Source organism: Alexandromys fortis, unplaced genomic scaffold (genome assembly GCF_014885135.2).
Source record: "Alexandromys fortis isolate MF-2015 unplaced genomic scaffold, M_Fortis_MF-2015_v1.1 scaffold_88, whole genome shotgun sequence".
NCBI classification, from domain to species: Eukaryota; Metazoa; Chordata; class Mammalia; order Rodentia; family Cricetidae; genus Alexandromys; species Alexandromys fortis.
Genome location: NW_026067961.1, coordinates 5,359,742 through 5,378,132, shown reverse-complemented (window position 1 = coordinate 5,378,132; position 18,391 = coordinate 5,359,742). Strand labels below are relative to the sequence as shown.

Sequence of the window (18,391 nt, the reverse complement as noted above, 5' to 3'; positions counted from 1 at the left end):
GCTTGGGTGTTTTGTCTGCATGTGTGACTGTGTTACCTGTCTGCCATATCCCCTTGGAGAACAGAAGAGAGCATCAGATCCCCTGGAACTGAAGTGTACAAGGTTGTGAGCTGCGGTATGTGTGCTGGGAAGTGAATGCCTGTCCTCTGCAAGAGCAGCCAGTGCTCTTGACTGGTGAGCCATTTCTCCAGCTCCCACAGCCAAGTTTTAGTAAAAGCAAAAACACAAAGCAAAGCACATGAAAAGAGAGGTTCCCAGGTGGGAAGGGGACCTAAAGTGGTTCTGGAATTTGTCTCAGAGACAAACTTTTTGTGTTTGGAGATTGGCTCCCCTCTTTTTTTTCCCCCTCAGAATTGACTGGTTTGGGCTGTCACAGGGGGTCGGGTAATCTAGACAAAGAGAGAGAACAGATTGGTTCTTGACATAGGAAACCAATTCACCTCACCCTCCTTAGAAAGCTCCACTGAAAAATTCTCTCTGGCAGGAAAAAAAATCTGCCAAATCGAGTGTATTAATCCACCTGGAGTCTCTTTTCCCTTTCTGCCTGACTACCGGGGATCCGGGGATCTTGTGGACTCCTAGTCCTTCACAGGGGAGGTAGAGACAAGAGAATCAGGAATTTAAAGGGAGCCTAATCTCTGTGAGACTCTGTCTCAAAACAAAAACAATCCTACAGCTGACATCATACAATCCTACAGCTGACATCATACTTAATGGTAAACAGCGACTGCCTAATCCCCAAGATTAACATCAAAGACGTTAGCTCTAACCTCTTCTTCATCTGCATTAGTGGTTCCAGACAGTGCAGTAAGGCAAGAGAAGAAAAGAAAAGGAAAGAAAAGAAAAGGAAAGCACAAAGACTGTGTGCTGGGTTGTCGTCAGCGGCTCCATCTTGGTTTGTTCCCCTTCTCTTTCATTCTCAGGGCTTGTCTTCACTCTGCATTCAGACTGTCTTGCTCTAAAGAGTAAGAGACTGAGTTCAGCCCCAGTGGGATGACTCTTGCTAACTCCAGCACCACCCAGACTCGGGGAAGAGGCGGCTGGAGAAGACTGCCATGAAATGCAGTTTTCTGGATGGGATGTGGCTATTGCAATCACGAACCCACAAGATCTGCACAAGAGCAAGCCAGCCAAAATCCTGGCACAGATAGGGTGATGTGGGATTCCCCTCTGTATGTTGTGAATATGTACTATTACCATTGGCTAATAAAGAAGCTTCTTTGGCCTGTGGAAAGGCAGAATATAGCAAGGTGGGAAATTTAAGCAGAGATAAGAGGAAGAAAGAAGGCAGAGTCAGGCAGATGCCATGTAGCCACTCAAGAAGCCTGAGTTAAAAAGTAGGTAATTAATATTAAGCCTCAGAGCCGGGCAGTGGTGGCGCACGCCTTTAATCCCAGCACTTGGGAGGCAGAGGCAGGCGGATCTTTGTGAGTTCAAGACCAGTCTCATCTACAAGAGCTAGTTGCAGGACAGGTTCCAAAGCTACAGAAAAACCCTGTCTCGAAAAAAAAATATTAAGCCTCAGAGTGGTTATTTCATAACCAGCTGTGGGAACTAGTGAGTGGGACCTGGTGGGTGGAGAGAAACCTGTCCGGGGGATGGAGAATACTTCCAGTCTCTGGTTACACAGAGTAGAGGATCTCCAGGCCCCACTCTTTCCTGAGGAGCCATTGGCCATGGGCAATTGGTGGGGGAGGAAGAACCATTCATTTCCAAGGATGTGGCCACTGATGGGCATTCCATGCTCCAGTAGATGGCCTCACACCCATGCACACATGGGCAGCACTAACTGCACTTTGTGGATGAGAAAGAGAGAGGTAGAAAAGGCATGTTGAAGAAACATGGGGAGGGGATGGGGAAATGCGGGTAAATAGGGCTATATTTCATTATATAGATATATACACACATATAAATACACACACACATATGTATATGTATGCATTTGTGGCAATTGCCAGGAGAGTATCACCCCTGGTAGGTGTCAAAAGACCAGGCTACCTGACTAAAGTTCTTGGGGAATGCTTGCTTCTGCAGGCATCTCCTAACCTGGTCCTCATGTAAGCATCTCCTCCTTTCCCAAAGGTTGGAAGGCAGTCTGGGCCATTAGTCCAGGTAAGTAGCATCCTGGGAGGGAGAGGCCTGCTGTGTCTTCTTCAGCGTCCGTCTCTTGGACATTGGCTTTCTGTGTAATAGGCCTGAGTCTGTTAACATTTGGAAGGGAGAAGTCAAAGCCTCTCTACTCACAGATGACGTAATCGTTACGAAATCCCGAGTAATTTCTGCAGCAGCTCAGAACTAATTGGTGAATTCAGCAAGGTCACAGGAAGCAAAGTGTATTCAAAAGAAGTGTTTTTTTTTTATCTTATTTATTTGCAAATAATTGGCTTTTGAAGCTTTAAGAAACCCTGTTTGGGGCCAATAAGATGACTCAGCAGGGAAAGGTGCCTCCCACCTGCTGACCTGGCTTCTGTACCATACCGGAGCCCACACAATGGGAAGAGAGCCGGCTCTGCAAGTTGTTCTTGCACTTCCAAACATGTGCCATGCCACACATAAGACCACATGCATACAAGTAACTGTAATTTAATAGAATCTTATTTATAATAGCAGAGAGAGAGAGAGAGAGAGAGAGAGAGAGAGAGAGAGAGAGAGAGAGAGAGACGCAAGAGAGGAAGAAACAGGCATAAAAGAGTCCATGGTTCTGTTAATACGACAGAACAGAGGGGCAGAACTGACCATAGATCTGAACAGATGAGTGGCTGGCTACCTGGGGTGGGGGATAAGAAGGTCTGACAATATGCCTTAGTCAGGTTTCTATTATTGTGACGAAACACCAGGACCGAAAACATCCTGGGGAGAAAGGGTTTGTTTCATTCACAGTTCCACCAAACAGTTCATCAGGGAAAGCAGTGAGGGCAGGAACTCAAGCAGAGCAGGAACCTGGAGGCAGGAGCTGATGCAGAGGCCATGGAGGGATGTTGCTAACTGACTTGCTCTTCATGGCTTTCCCATCCTGCTTTCTTATAGAACCCAGGACCACCAGCCTAGGGATGGCCCTGTCCATGATGGGCTCCCACATCTATCACTAATACAGTGCCCTATAGGTTAGCTTATAGCCTGATCGTATGGAGGTATTTTCTCAACCAAGCTTCCCTCCTCTCAGATGACTTCAACTTGTGTCAAGTTGACATGAAACCATTCAGCACATTGCAGCATAAGCTGGAGGGAACGTCTTAGGGTCAAGAAAATGTTCTGTGATGTATAGGAATAGGAACCGAATGAGAATAATATTAATTGGGGCTGGAGAGATGGCTCAGTGGTTAAGAGCATTGCCTGTTCTTCCAAAGGTCCTGAGTTCAATTCCCAGCAACCACATGGTGGCTTGGTGGCTTACAACCATCTGTAATGAGGTCTGGTGCCCTCTTCTGGCCTGCAGACATACATACAGATAGACTATTATATACATAATAAATAAAAAAATAAATAAATAAATAAATAAATAAATAAATAAATAGAAAAGAAAAGAAAATTAACTGAAAGTTCCGCTCTGAGGCTGAGCATGGTGGCACATGCCTTTGATCCAGTACTTGGGAGATGGAAGCAGGTTGATCAGAGGTTCAGAGTCTTCGTCAGCTGCATCTTGACTTTCTGGCCAACCTAGGATACATGGGACTGTCCAAAGTGAAAGTAAAGTTTAAATTTGCCATGAATGGTGGATGATGCCTGTCGACTTTTCTGCCAACCTGTGCAAATCTTTGCTGGACCTGGCATCTGAGGACCTGGAAGAATGGGGCAGACCACAGCCTAATGCTGGAGACAATTTTACTTCAGTTCCATTGTACTTTTATACATAAATATAACAAAGAAAGCAATGATCCAAGGAAGGGTGTTTGAGGTCAGAAAAACATATCAATAAACACCAGTAAGCACATACTAAGTATCAACAGAACAGCCCTTTCTCAGGACAGACCAATTTAAACATAATTGCCTGGCAGGCACTATAGATTATATCTAGGGAAGGAGAAGAGCAAGACAGAGGGCCGGGCCCACATTCAGGGTCCGGACTGGGTTCTATCACTATGTCCTGACATCCAACAAGACAGAGGGCTGTGTCCAGATTCAGGGTCCACTGACCAGATGGAGTCTATGACTATGTCCTGACATCCAACGAGAATGAATATGACTCATAAATAGAATGTAAATGTTTGTCAAAGGAGGCATGTGATCACATCCAAGAAAATCCAGGAATAAAATGCAGCCAAGGACAAAGGCCTGCCTTCTTTCCTGGAGCCTCTCTCACAGTTCCCCAAGGCATTGTGCATTATTTAACTTTTGACTGTGTTCTGACAGGGTTTATAATCCCAGTGCTCGGGAAGCAGAGGCAGGAGGATTGGGAGTTCAAGATCATGATCGACTACATAGCAAGTTTGAGGTCATTCTGGGCCACGTGAGACCTGTCCCACCACCACCATCAAAGTCCCCTTTGCAATAGATACATTTTACTGTATGTACATTGTAGCCCAGTGAAGTTGATTAGATAGAAAAAAGCAAGGCCGCCGGGCAGTGGTGGCGCATGCCTTTAATCCCAGCACTCGGGAAGTAGAGGCAGGTGGATCTCTGTGAGTTTGAAGCCAGCCTGGTCTACAAGAGCTAGTGCCAGGACAGGCTCCAAAGCTACAGAGAAACCCTGTCTCGAAAAACTAAAAAAAAAAAAAAAAGAAAAAAACAAGGCCAACTACATGCACCACTAGCTCAGGGGATGGGGTGTAGTCCAGTGGTAGAGTACACGCTTCGCATTCCCAAGGCCATGGATTCAACCACTAGCATAAAGAGATAGCGTGAACAAAGGTACCGCATGTCAAGTTCAGAGGTGAAGAAGCGCACGTGACCCGTTGATCCATTCGACGTCGCCAGCTTGGCAGGTGGAAGACGAAAAGCATCCTTCCCCACTCAGGTTTCCAAGGGCTGGTGGCTTCCAGTGACCTGATGCGGGTTCTGTCTTGTTTCTTCCCCTCGCTCTCGCCTCTCAAACCTCTAATTCTCTAATTCTTGTTTTGCTGCAGAAACTGCTGCCACCAGCAATTGTTCGCCACCGTGGCTTTGGGTTTCATCGCCTTGTGGGGAGCTGTGAAGACCTGGTCTGCTTTATGAGCACCGCAGATGGTTTTATTTGGTTTGTTTGTTTTACTCTTTGTTCTTCTTTTGGGGGGGGGGCTGTAGCACGAATTCTAATTGGTTTTAATAATAAAAACCTGGAGTCAGATATAGAGGCTTATGGTGAAAGATAGAGAAGCAGAGCAGCCAGCTACTAGTTCTTACCTCTACCAAATCCTCTGCCGAATGGGATGTCCTGTCTCTACAAGTCCTCAGACTGAATGCTGTTTCTATGAAACCTCAGACTGAATCCTGAGCTCCTGTCTCCTTTTGCCTTATATTCCTTTCTCTGCCCAGCCTCATCACTCAAATGTCTCCACCACCCTAATGCTGGGGTTAAAGGTGTGTGATCCCAAGTGCTGGGATCAAAGCTGTGAGCTCTATTTCTCTTTTAGACTGGATCAATCTAGTGTTAAAGTCAGGGTGACCTTGAACTCACAGAGACCCGTCTGCCTTTGTCTCCTGCTAAGATTAAAGGTGTGCGCCACCACTGCCTGACTTGTGTTGCTAACTAGTGGCTTAGCTTTGCACTCTGATCTTCAGGCAAACATTATTTGTTAAAGCACAAATAAAATATCACCACAGGGGGCCTCCACCCAACTCCCAAGTAAATACACTTGGAGGCTTTTTTCTTACTTATAAATGCCCAGCCTTAGTTTGGCTTATTTCTAGCCAGCTTTTCTCTCTTTCTTTCTTTCTTTCTTTCTTTCTTTCTTTCTTTCTTTCTTTCTTTCTTTCTTTTCTGAGACAGTGTTTCTCTGTGTAACAGCCTTAGCTGTCCTGGAACTAGCTCTTGTAGATCAGGCTGGACTCAAACTCACAGATATTCACCTGCCTTTTGCTCCTCGGGTGCTGGGATGAAAGGCGTGTACCACCACCACCACCTGACTTGGCCAGCTTGTTCAGCTTGTCAGTTTTTCTTAAATTATCCCGTCTACCCTTTGCATCTGGATTTTTCCTTTTCTTATTTCTGTAATCTTACTTTCATTCTTACTCCGTGGCTGGATGAGTGGCTGGCTGACCCCTTCTTTTCTTGATTCTTGATCTTTTTTGCTTTTTCTCTTTCTATTTATTCTCTCTGCCTGACAGCCCCGCCTATCCTTGCTCCTGGCTTGCTATTGGCCATTCAGCTCTTTATTAGCCCACTCAGGTGTTTTATACAGGCAAACTAACACAGCTTCATAGAGTTAAACAAATGCAAGATAAAGGAACGCAACACATCTTTGCATCATTAAAACAAATGTTCTGTAGCATAAACAAATGTAACACACCTTAAAATAATATTCCACAACGGAGCCCAGAGACTGGGATAGGGCTCATTTCTTTCTCTGGGAATTTCTGGTAGCTTCATGTATAATCAAATGATAGGAAGCCAGTGAGACTTATTTCTATGCAGAGGCAGTGAGGGTAGAAGCAGCCGTGTGGGGCAAAAGGCAAACACCAGGACACTGCACTTCCCTTTCTCTTTGTAACAGATCCATCCTGAGCCAGGTTTCCAGCTACGGTCCTAGTGAGAGTTTACAAGCCAAGCTTCCTTGATAATGAAAGGCCAACATTGTCTGTGCTTGGCAAGGGAAAATCCAGGGCAGCCTGTGAGTCTCTGCCAGGTGGGAACCCGCTTTCCCTGACTTTGAGAGTTCCTTGTCCCTGCTCACAGTGTTCCTGATCTTTTCTTAGAAGGAAATCACCTTTGGAACAGAGTCAAATTTAAGAAGCCTACGTTTACGTTTGTGATCATGTTGGGTGATGTTGAAAACTTGGTGGTCACTCTAACGGCTCGGTGGCACCGCAGGGTCAGTAGCTGGCCAGTGGGTAGGTGCTGTCAGGAAAGTCTCTCTCTTCCTCTCGTCTGCTGCTGTCCTGGTCTCAGCTGCTGAGAGGCAGCAGAACCCAAGGCTCTGCGATCAAAGTGTCAACTGTGCCTCAGTTTCCTCACTTGTGTGGCAAGGCTGATTTAGCTGATAGTTGAGAAGGAGGAACAATAACGGCTGTGTTAGGGACTGGAGCGATGGTGGCTCAGCTGTGAGCTGCCACGTGGGTGCTGAGAACTAAACCTGGGTCCTCTGCAGGAGCAGCCAGTGCTCTTATCCACTGACTCATCTCTCCAGCCCACAATGGCTCAGTCATTAAGAGCAATTGCTGCTCTTGCTCTTGGGACCTAGTTAGGTCCCAGCACCTACATCAGATGGCTCACAGCTGTCAGCTCCAGGGAATCTGATGCCATCTTCTGGCTTTAATAGGTACATGCAAGCACGTGTACACACACACACACACACACACACATACCTTTTTTTTTTTTAAATAAGAACTAACATGTTGAACACTGGGCTGGGCTGTAAAGACAGACGTTAAGGATGTCATCATCCTAAAAGAAGAGAGAACCGTCATTTATTAAGCTCCTATTGTATGGCAACCATGGGATAAACATAATCCCTCATCCAAAAGCCTTGGTCAGGGCACAGCTCTTGGGGAGAAATCTGAGAGCAGAGGCCTGGTGCGATTCACTGGCCTGTGTCGTAACAATTTTAGAGGAGTTGGTTAGGGCCATATCTGACTCTGGCAGTATTCCATTTTCAGGTGTACAGTGTTTTGAATAGTCACACACAGGGACTCTCTGAGTACCCGGTAAGCAGCTTTGTGGCCAGAAAAGGCCGGAATGTGCTGCCAGATGAAGTCCTGCCAGGCCAGCTTCTCATACCAGCAGGGTTAGCCTCTAGCTGTTGTGATTTGGGGGGTTTTACCACTGTGGAATGGAGATTTAGGAACTATTTCACTTCATCTGACGACCGTCAGGGATGGATGGTCTCCATGACAGCCAGACACAGACCGTGCCGTGCGTGAGTTCCATAACCGCTGCCAAACTCATCAGTCAGAGTCTCTGCCCCTGCATAGCACCCCTCCCCCAAGTGCTCATCTCCTGTGTATCACACACGTGCTAGGGGAGCCCTCCGTCACGGGGCTGTATGTGTCCTTAGTCCTGTCCCTTGAGCCTGGACTGCATGGCCACCCTTCACGTACCTTTTCTTTCTTTAAAACAAAATTCTTTTTTTTTTTTAAATAATTTGTCTTTATTTTATGCGCTTGGTGTATTGTCTGCCTGTGCATCTGTGTGAGGGTGTCACGTCTTGGAGTTCCAGACAGTTGTGATCTGGCATGTGGGTGCTGGGGATTGAAGCTATGCCCTCTGGAAGAGCAGTCAGTGATCCTAACCGCTGAGCCATCTCTCCAGTCCTTTCACGTGTCTTTTCTATGTGGGCCTCCCAACCACCGGTGACTTCTTATCCTCATTCATCCCAGCTGATGAGAGGTTAAGTAGGCGCTGGGGATGGCTTACTAAAGTGCTTATGAACAACATGGTGACTTGGGTCTGGATCCCCAGTATCCACGGGAAGCCAGGCTGATGGCATGCATGCATAAGTAACCCAGTGCCAAGTGCCAAGGAAGTGGAGACAGGGTAGTCCTTGAGCTCCTCAGGCATTTAGCTGAATCAGTGAGCTCCAGGTTCAGTAAGAGCCCCTGTTAAAACCAACAAACAAGCAAAAAACCAGGTGAGATGTCACACTCTGGTGTATGCACACAGGTGCGCATGCTGCACCCCCCCCCCCACAGATACCCTCAAGATGTATGCATACATGAGAGAGATGAGGGCAGAGGGAAAGGAGGTGGGGGGGGGAAAGATTTTAAATAACTTGTATCCTGTCCAGAGTCAGAAATGAACCCAGCTGCTTCTGCCTGCAGAGTGCGGTTATGTAATGCTGAGCTGTAAGGAGAGTGAGCAGCTCCCAGGAGAGTCAGGCTGGATGGGCTCACATCCCAGGATGCTGAGTCCACTGCTGAGGATTTAAGTAGAGATGACTAATTGTTTCTCATGTATAAAAGTTTAGATTTGGGGCTGGAGAGATGGCTCAGAGGTTAAGAGCACTGACTGCTCTTCCAAAGGTCCTGAGTCCAATTCCTAGCAACCACGGGGTTGGCTCACAACCATCTGTAATGAGATCTGGTGCCCTCTTCTGGCCTGCAAGTATACATGCAAGCAGAATACTGTATATGTAATAAATTTAAAAAAAAAGTTTAGATTTGCGATTATTTTAAGATCCTTATAAGATTACCTTTTGAGATAAATAATAAAAGTGGTTGATCCTTTCTTTATAACTGAAAAATTCAGGCTGCCAGTCAAAGAACTGGCTGAGAAAAACACCTTGCTTGCTTACACTTTGTTAATCTATATCAAGTTGCTTGGACTTGAATGTATGTGGACTCTTGGGGGTGATTTGTTTTTCACCTGTAATACTGTGATATGTAAAAGGCTTAATCATGTAAGGGATATGGAAAACATGCTGGGTTTTACTTGTATTCATTGTAATCATTCACTTAAAAAATAGACTGGAACTGTTGTAAGAGTCCACTTGTCTGTTCCCAGATGCTCAGCCCTGAAATAACCACAGTGAAACCATATTATTTGCAATACTGTTTAGCCAATAGCTTAAGTGTATTTCTGGCTAACTCATATCTTAGATTAAATCATCTCCATTAACCTGTCCATAGCCAGGAGGCTGTGGCTTACCAGGTAAAGTTCCGGTGTCTGTCTCCAGTGGGGCTACATGACTTCTTCTGACTCTGCCTTCTTTCTCCTAGCATTCAGTTTAGTTTTCCCTGCCTAGCTAAGTTCTGCCTTGCTATGGGCCAAAGCAGTTTCTTGCCCAAATGGCTAACCATTGCCTTAAGGAGCCTCTTTAATGCCCATCATCCTTTTAAAGTAGCTTGGTGCTGCCAGGAGCAGATGTGTCTCGTTGCCATGAAAAGTCTTAAGCTCTTAAAACATTTTAAATGTCATATTCTGTAGATCTTTGAAAGGTTTGAAGATTATTTAACTGAAATATATCTCTATATATTTAGAAAAGCTAACTAACATGACTATAAGTTTGACTATTATAGATGATCATCTATTAACCTGTATTTTGTTGAAATAGGAGCGGCGGGGCTGCGTCCCCAACACCCCGGCCGCCTGGCTAGCTTATGCCCGAAATAACAACACACAAACTGTATTCATTTAAACACTGCTTGGCCCATTTCTATCTAGCCTCTTCTAGGCTAATTCTCGCACCTGGACTAGCCCATTTCTAATAATTGTTTGTAGCACCCCAAGGTGCGCTTACCGGGAAGATTCTAGCCTACATCCATCCTGGGTCGGAGCTGCCTGGGAGAGCAGAGCCTGGCGTCTCTGCTCCAGAGAGCAGAGCTGTAGAGTCTGAGCTCACTTCCTCTTCCTCCCAGCATTCTATTCTGTTTACTCCTCCCACCGATGTTTTAACCTACCAGGGCCAAGGAGTTTCTTTATTGCTTAACCAATGAAATCAACAGATTGATATATGACACTCCCACATCAGTATTCATTAATTATACACTACATTTTTAAATGAGCTGGATAAACATAATGCCTTAATCAAGATCAGAAATGCATATACACAGTCTAACAAAAATTGACCTTAAATTTATATCAATAAACCAAGATCCATACCAATGCAAATCTCTATAGCATGGAACCACATTCTAATTTATATTGCTTGAAAGATTTTGCTGGGATATATAAGCTATGAGGAAGAAAGTAAAGACAAACAGAAGAAAACCACCAGGGAAGATAGAGAGGACATCAGGAAGTCGAGAGAGGGAAGTCACCAGGAAACAGAAGGGAACATCAGGGTAGAACAGAGCAGAGAAAGAAAGAGTAAGCACCAGAAACAGAAATGAAATGGGAGAGAAGCTTTTATCCCTCAGAACAGAAGTCTGTGTTTTTTCTCACTGACTCATAATCTCTCTGATCTGCGAAAGGCTGGACCCTCTGCAGAACTTCATGGTTGAGCCTAGGTTGTTGAGAGCCGTGGCTTGCTTTCACTTTCTTTTTTTCTTTCTTTCTTTCTTTCTTTCTTTCTTTTTTTTTTTTTTTTTTTTTTTTTTTTTTTTTTTTTTTTTTTTTTTTTTTTTTTTTTTTTTTTTTTTTTTTTTTTTGGTTTTTCGAGACAGGGTTTCTCTGTGGCTTTGGAGCCTGTCCTGGAACTAGCTCTGTAGACCAGGCTGGTTTCGAACTCACAGAGATCCGCCTGCCTCTGCCTCCCGAGTGCTGGGATTAAAGGCGTGCGCCACCATCGCCCGGCTTGCTTTCACTTTCAACACTAAACTTCCTGGTGATCCTGCTGGGCGCTCCAACCAAGCCTGAACTGGTTACTGTTTCAATGTGAGCCTGACCTAGGGTCTCAGCAAAGTGCTTGTCTTAGGTCCACTGGGGATGGCTGGCTTTCTGAGCTACTGGTGCTGAAATCCGGAGACCTCTCCCTCTGCTGGGTACCTGCCTAGAGGCGGCCAGGAAGGAAGAGCAGTAGAGGCTGATGTGGCTGGGTAGGGAGGGCTCTGACCGCTGGGTGGCTTCGCCTCAATTGCTCCTGACAATATTTTAAGAGACTCACGTTCCCTTTGGAGGATCGGGAATTGAGGAGTCCCTACACCTCCAGGCACACAAAGCAGAAAGGCCTAGGTTCCTGTGGGTGACATGGGCGGCGCCTCACATAGAAGTCCCTGTAGTGGAGGTGGGGCAGAAAAGCTTCAGGCGCACCAAGTTGCTTTTCCATGAGCAATTTTTGTTTGCTTGTTTGTTTGGAGAGAGGCTCTCCTGTAGCTTGGGGAGGCCTCAAAGACAATATCTACCCGGCATGGCTTGCAGCTTCTGACTCTTCGGCCTCGGTCTCCCTAGTGCAGGGATTACAGGTTTGCACCATCACAGCCAGTGTATGCAGTGCTGAGGATGGAACCCAGGGCTTTCTGCATGCTGGGCGACCTCTGAGCTACAGCCTAGCCCTCCATAGGTAATTCTTTCTGGGTCCAGTGACCCTGAGAGAAAGAATCAAGACACTTTACCCAGGGCTGGTAAGCCCCAAGGGTTTGAAGAAGTCATTGGCTCACAGAAATGACCCCACGGTTGTATCCTCCCAAAGGAGCTGGCTCCAGTTGCAGACTTGGCATGACTACAGCGCTAGCAGGGCTTCCATGTGAAAGAGGCTGCCACTCCGGGCCCAGGCAAGGGGAGCGGACAGGCCTGTCAGACCCAGCACGCGGCCACAAGTAGAGAGTATCTGCTCTTCTCCTTAGGACTCACGCTCTATGTCACCATAAAACGGAGGCTACAGTATCGCTGTCTGCCTTTACAATGAAAGAGACTGAGCCTGCTTCGTGTGGTTTCCCCTTCCTTACAGCTTTCATGGTTCTTCCCTCAGGCCCCGCCCCCTGACGTGTGGGTTCCACCAGGAGAGGGCACCTTATCTCTAGCACTAGTACTTAAGGACACTGGAGAAGTGTGGTTTCATTTTACTCGGTAAAGAAGGCCATAGGGCAGGGACGGAGCTCTGTGGTGGAGCATGCACTGAGCATGTGCAAGGCCCTGCGTGGGTTTTATCTCCAGCACTGCAAAAGTGTGGGGAGTGAGAGAGGGGAATAGGGCTGGAGAGATGGCAGTAGGTCAGACCGGAGAGATGGCGGGAGGTTAGAACAGAGAGATAAGAATGCTTGCTGTGCAAGCGTGAGGACTTGAGTTCAGATCCCAGCACCTATGTAACACTATAGGAGTTGAGGCAGGAGGATTGCTGGGGCTGGATGGCTACCATTCTAGCTTCAGATTCACTGAGAGACCCTGACTCAAGGGAATAAGGTAGAGTGAGGAAGCAGGACACCCAAAGTCTCCCTCTGGCCTCTGCACACATACTACATTGGGCACCCGCACTTGTATGTGTGCATACAAGACACACACACACATACACACACATATATTACCACTTACATACACATATGCACAAATACACGCAGCTTCTCTCTACCTGACAGTTACAAAGAGTTTCTGGGTGTACCTGGGAAATTTTTCTGGAAAAGATCAATATTTGAATTGGCATCCTAAATCAAAAGTTACTCTTAGGGCTGGAGAGATGGCTCAGTACTCAAGAGCACTTGCTGTTCTTTAGAGGACCTGGGTTCAATTCCCAGCACCTATACGGTAGCTCACACCCGTCTATAACTCCAGCTCCAGGGGATCTGAAGCTCTCTTCTGGCTTCTGAGGCCACCAGGAATGTACATGATGTATGTACATAGGTGCAGGGCAAACATCCATGCACATAAAAAAATATGGGCCCTCACTGATGCAGGCACTGTCTGATGCATTGGTGGCTCCCATAGAATGCAGAGACAAAAAGGAGAATAGCCCTCCCTGCTCCTTCGCCTGGACAGCCATCTTTACCTGCCCGTTCCTGCACCTGGACAGCCATCTTTACCTCCCTGCTCCTGCACCTGGACAGCCATCTTTACCTGCCTTTGGGCACTGGAGTTCCTGCTTTTGAGTCTCTGAGTCTGAGCAGAGACCTATAATACCAACTCTAGGTGCCCAAGCCCTTGGGTTTGGACTGAAACTGTAGCTTTGGTTTTTCTGGGTGTTCAGCCCACAGATAATGACACTTCTCAACCTCTGTAGCCACACAAATAAACACATCTCTTGTCTCCCTGCCCCCTCCCCCTTCTGTTCCTCTTCTTTCCTCTCGTCTTTTTGGTTTTTTTGAGATAAGGTCTCTGTACAAGTTGGTTGGTTATCAACTTGACCCAAGCTAGAGTCATTTGGGAAGAGGAACCTCACTTGAGAAAACGCCTCTGTCAGATTGGCCTGCAGGAGAGTCTGTGGGGACATTTTCTTGATTCATGGTTGATGTAGGAGGGCCCAGTCCCCCATGGGTGAGTGGTCCTGGGCTGTGTAAGAAAGCAAGGTGAGCCAACCATGAGGGGCAAGTCAGTGGGCACAGTTCCTGCCTTGGCTTCCCTCCATGGCCTGTGACAATGACGTGTAAAGCCAATAAACCATTTCCTCCCCAAATTGCTTTTGGTCATGGTCTTTGTCACAGCCATAGAAACCCAAGTCACCCCCACTGTAGACTAGGCTGGCTTCTATCAATCCTTTCTTCCCTCCCCCATCACGTTCTGGGATTATGGGCTTTGAATCTCTTCCTGTGTCCCTCTTCTCTGCGGAACCCTGACTGATTCAGTCCTAGAGTCCCTGAGTCTGAAAACATGGCGTGTCCTCACACACGTGTCAGACACACAATCAATCAATCGATCAGCAAACGCACCTTCCATTCTCCTGGAACTCGTTGTAGAGCAGGCTGGCCTTGAACTCGGAGATCCGCCTGCCTCTGCCTCCCAGTGCTGGGTTTAAAGGCGTGAAACATTTCATTACTTAGCAAGCTCTTTGCACTCCTTCCTTCCCTCTTCCTACTTGCTGTTCCCTGGGAGACCGGCTTGTCCTGGCTGAGTCCCAAGTGGTTCCTGGGAACTTGTTGTCCCAGGAAATCTCTTTCTCCAGCTGTCCTTTCTCTGGGGCTTTCCCTCTGGGGATGGGGAGGGGGGAGGCGCAGTTATCCGCTAATCTTCGAGGAGAAGTTGGGACTTGCCAGTTCTACTCAGGCAACCTCAGGCCAAGCCAGTCTTTGAACAGAGAAGCCAAACTGGCACTTCTGTCCTGGTTGTTAAAGACAAGGAGGGGACTTGGCGCCTGCCCGTGCTCCCGCGGACACCCTACACTCACCAGTTATGCTCCTGCGCCTAACCCTTCGGAAGTGTTTTGTCCCTGAGTGGAAGGTTTGATCACAAGCCCCAAGTCCTGACTACAGGGTATCTGGGAAAGTGACTGTACGTGAGCGTATTTTGATATCGGCTTGATATTCAGATATCGAGTCCCAGGAGGGACGGAGGTGGGACACTTCAACTTAAGTTTTATGTTTTCATGATTTAGCTTTGATATCAGCAGTTACCTCCAAGGCTCAAAACAATGGAAGACTGGCTAGCCAGGCCCCGTAAGTTAAGTCTGCGTCTGACACCTGAGCAGCGCTCCGCACCGTGTTTTTATCTTATAATTATCTCTTTTAGAAGTGGTCTTGTAAATTACAGCCCAAGGGCCTGCTTCCCACTGGAAGCTGTGAGAATGCTCTTTATGTTTCTCGAAGTTTGGGAGGGGCTCCAAGGAGCTTCTCACTGGACAACGGTGTTAGTGATGAGATGCAGGATGTTCAGAAACTGCCTCCGGTACAGCTCCAGAGTCGGCTCAGCTGAGGAACACAGCTGTCAACCGTGTAAACGTCACTATCCCCCCCCCCCCCCGGAAATGACAGGTTACATAATGCATCCATCTGGAGGGCTGCTGACAGGGTCCCACAGAGCCCCAGCGGCTGACACTCGGGCCTCAGAGCACTGGAGGCTGGAAGTCTGAGATCAAAGAGCGGGCAGGGCTGGAGTCTGTTGATGGGTGTCTTCCTGGCTGGCAGACACGCCTTCTCGCAATGTCCTTACGTGACCTTCCTTCTGTTGGTGTGCACTTCCTCTGCTCTATGGCCTCATTTAACTTCAATGACTTCCTTAAACATAGTCTACAAATTCATCACTTCACGAGGGGGGACACAATCTGAGAAACATAATGCTGGCATTGTGCAAGCCTCATGGAGTGGGCCGTGCCCAGACAGCTAGACCGTTTCCTCTATGTAACCCAAGGATACTGCTGTAACACGGTATGTAACATAGTCAGCCTTTTGTGAGGTTTTGAGACAGGGTCTCATGTAACCCAGGTTGCCCTCTAACTTTCTGTTTAGCAGAGGCTACCCTGAGGTCTTGATCCTCCTGCCTCAGCATCCCAAGAGCTGGAATTACAGGTTTGCGCATTGGTGTCCAGTTAATTTTTTAAGTTTTAATAGTGCTGAGGGCTTGAGTTCAGAGAGAAAACCTACCAGCCTCTGATCCACTGGCATCCAACTATGGGTCCATGGAGCACTATCGATTTTCTTCCCAAACTGTGGAAGGATCCTCCCTGCTGATCCCTGTGGTCTTCCACCCTTCCAGTGCAGTTGGAGAGGTCCTCCCTGCCAATCCCTGTGGTCCTCCACCCTTCCAGTGCAATTGGGGGGTCCTTTTGCTGAGCCCATACTCCTCTACCCTTCTAGTGCAATTGGAGGAGTCCTCCCTGCTGAGCCCTGTGGTCCTCCACCCTACCAGTACAATCATATCTACACATGTGAGGAAAAATGATCAGAACTGAGATGTTACTGCTCACTGGTATGGTTTATCAATGGTTAAATCTGGAAACACATGTATAGACGCACACACATGGAGTAAAACCTGTTGTCATACTCGATCCATCATTATCCCATTTATTCTAGTTTTTCCCTTTTTAAAATTTTAATTAATTGTGTGTGTGTATAACATCTGCCTGTGGAAGTCAGTGTGTGTGTGTGTATGTGCCTTTGTGTTTGTCAGCCTGCCTGTGGAGGTCAGAGGTCAGAGGACATCTCGTAGGAGCGGGTTCTCAGCTCCTCAGCCATGGCAGCCCTCGCCAGCCCTCCCCTCCTGCTTTGCTTGCCCAGAGCTTGCCAGTGAGAACCGGCTCATGCCATCTGCCGCCTGTGCACTTGCTAAGTGATCTCAGCACACCTGTGCAGAGCTCTGGACTGTAGCTGGATCCCACTCAGCATGACATCACCAGTTTCCTGTCTCCAGTCTCAGTCTCCACTCGTCTCCAAGTGACTTAGGCGTTAATAGCTGTTTGTTTTACAATTACGGCTAGTGTCTGTCCTGGGATTCCTTTAGCCTAATTAGATGTGTTTGTTTGGTGCATGTGTGCACATGTGAGTGCGAGAGCATGTGTGCGTGCACGAGAGAGAGAGAGAGAGAGAGAGAGAGAGAGAGAGAGAGAGAGAGAGAGAGAGAGAGAGCCCCAGGCTGGAGACATGGCTCAGCTGTTTTCCAGAGGATCCGGCTTTGGTTCCCAGCACCCACATCAGGCCGCTCACAGCTTACTTGTCGCTCCTCACTCTGGCTCAGGAGGTCCGACCCCTTCTTCTGGCCTCCAAGGGTACCCACACAGGTGGCACACACAGGTACATAAACAAGACAGTAGACATCTAAAGCTCTGTGTAGATGTTGCTTTTGCTTCTTGTCTGCTGTGGAGTGAACAGCTTTCTCTAGCACAGACTCCTGCTGTTGTAATGTTCTGCACAAGGGCCCGGCTCTAAGTGACCATGGATTGAACCTTTTCTGCCGAGCTGATAAACACGGCACTTCTGGGAAGCCTTTGTTTCAGTGACACACAGACTTGACCACGAATTATGTCATGTATGCCACCAGACCTGAGCCATCTACACAGCAGATCCCCAGTTCCTGGTGCCGTCGTGGTCCCCCAACAGGAGATCAAGAGCTGGGGGCAGGGTGAGACTTGGCAGGGACAGCATTGTAAGCCTGTCTGACCCTGAGAGAGCCCTTACAAAGACCCTGGAGTCTTAAGCGTCTCCCCCCCCCCCCCTTCCTCTGTGAAGCCTGTGGGGGAGTCCATAACCCTAGCTGTCCTGTGCTGCTGACCAGGTGGAACACCAGGGGCCCTTGAGGACATCAGTTAATCTCCCGACTGTGGATTGCAAAAGAAAAGCGGTATTTTAAAAACTTACTTACAGCCATGCCCGCAGCAGCATTGTTCTTAATAGCTAGACAGCCGAGCCACCCAAGTGCCCATCAACTTGATGGATGGGTAAATAAGATGTGGTCCATGACCACCCAGTGGAACATGACTCAGCTTAAACAGCGGTAGATGTGCTGAAGATTACCACAGGGGGAGAAGCCTGGGGACGTCTGCTCAGTGAAAACAAGTAGACACTCAGAGCCTCATAACAGATGATGCTATCTCTGTCCAGAGAGAGCAATTCAGAGACAGACCATGGATTATTGTCAAAGGCCGGATGGGGCTGGGGTAGGGATGAGGGAGGGGTACCCGGTTGACAGCTAAGGAGATGGCTTGTTTGAGGGAGTGAGGCAATGTTTGAAAACTGATTGTGAAATTGTGTAACTCCGTGAAGATACGGATGGCCTTGGGTTTCATACTTGAAATTGGTAAATTCCAGGGTGTGCAAACAACAGCTCAATTCCTTTCTTGAACAAGGGTTAGGGTAGAGCCCTTCAGGCCGGCACAGGCCTTCTGAAAGCTTACCTGAGAGTGTGTATCCAACTGTTATGTCCCATAGCAAGCCAGTCATGGGTACCCCCAGGTCTCAGGCTGTGGGTGAAGGGAATTACATGGGATTAAGAAGAGAAGAGAGGCTGGAAGTGGCCCTGCTGGTGAACCGCATGCCTTTAATCCCAGCACTCAGGAGGCAAAGGCAGGTGGATCTCTGTGAGTTT

At 47.6% G+C, this 18,391-nt stretch overlaps 1 long non-coding RNA gene across 2 annotated transcripts in view; it reads left to right on the top strand.

Annotated features, from left to right (window-relative positions):
• The window catches only part of LOC126508197 (uncharacterized), a 40,731-nt gene that overhangs the window by 5,441 nt on the left and 16,899 nt on the right, over positions 1-18,391 (top strand). For both annotated transcript variants that reach the window (XR_007593749.1, XR_007593748.1), the window contains exon 2: positions 5,064-5,173. This is a non-coding gene — a long non-coding RNA (uncharacterized lncRNA). The remainder of the gene's footprint in view (positions 1-5,063; positions 5,174-18,391) is intronic.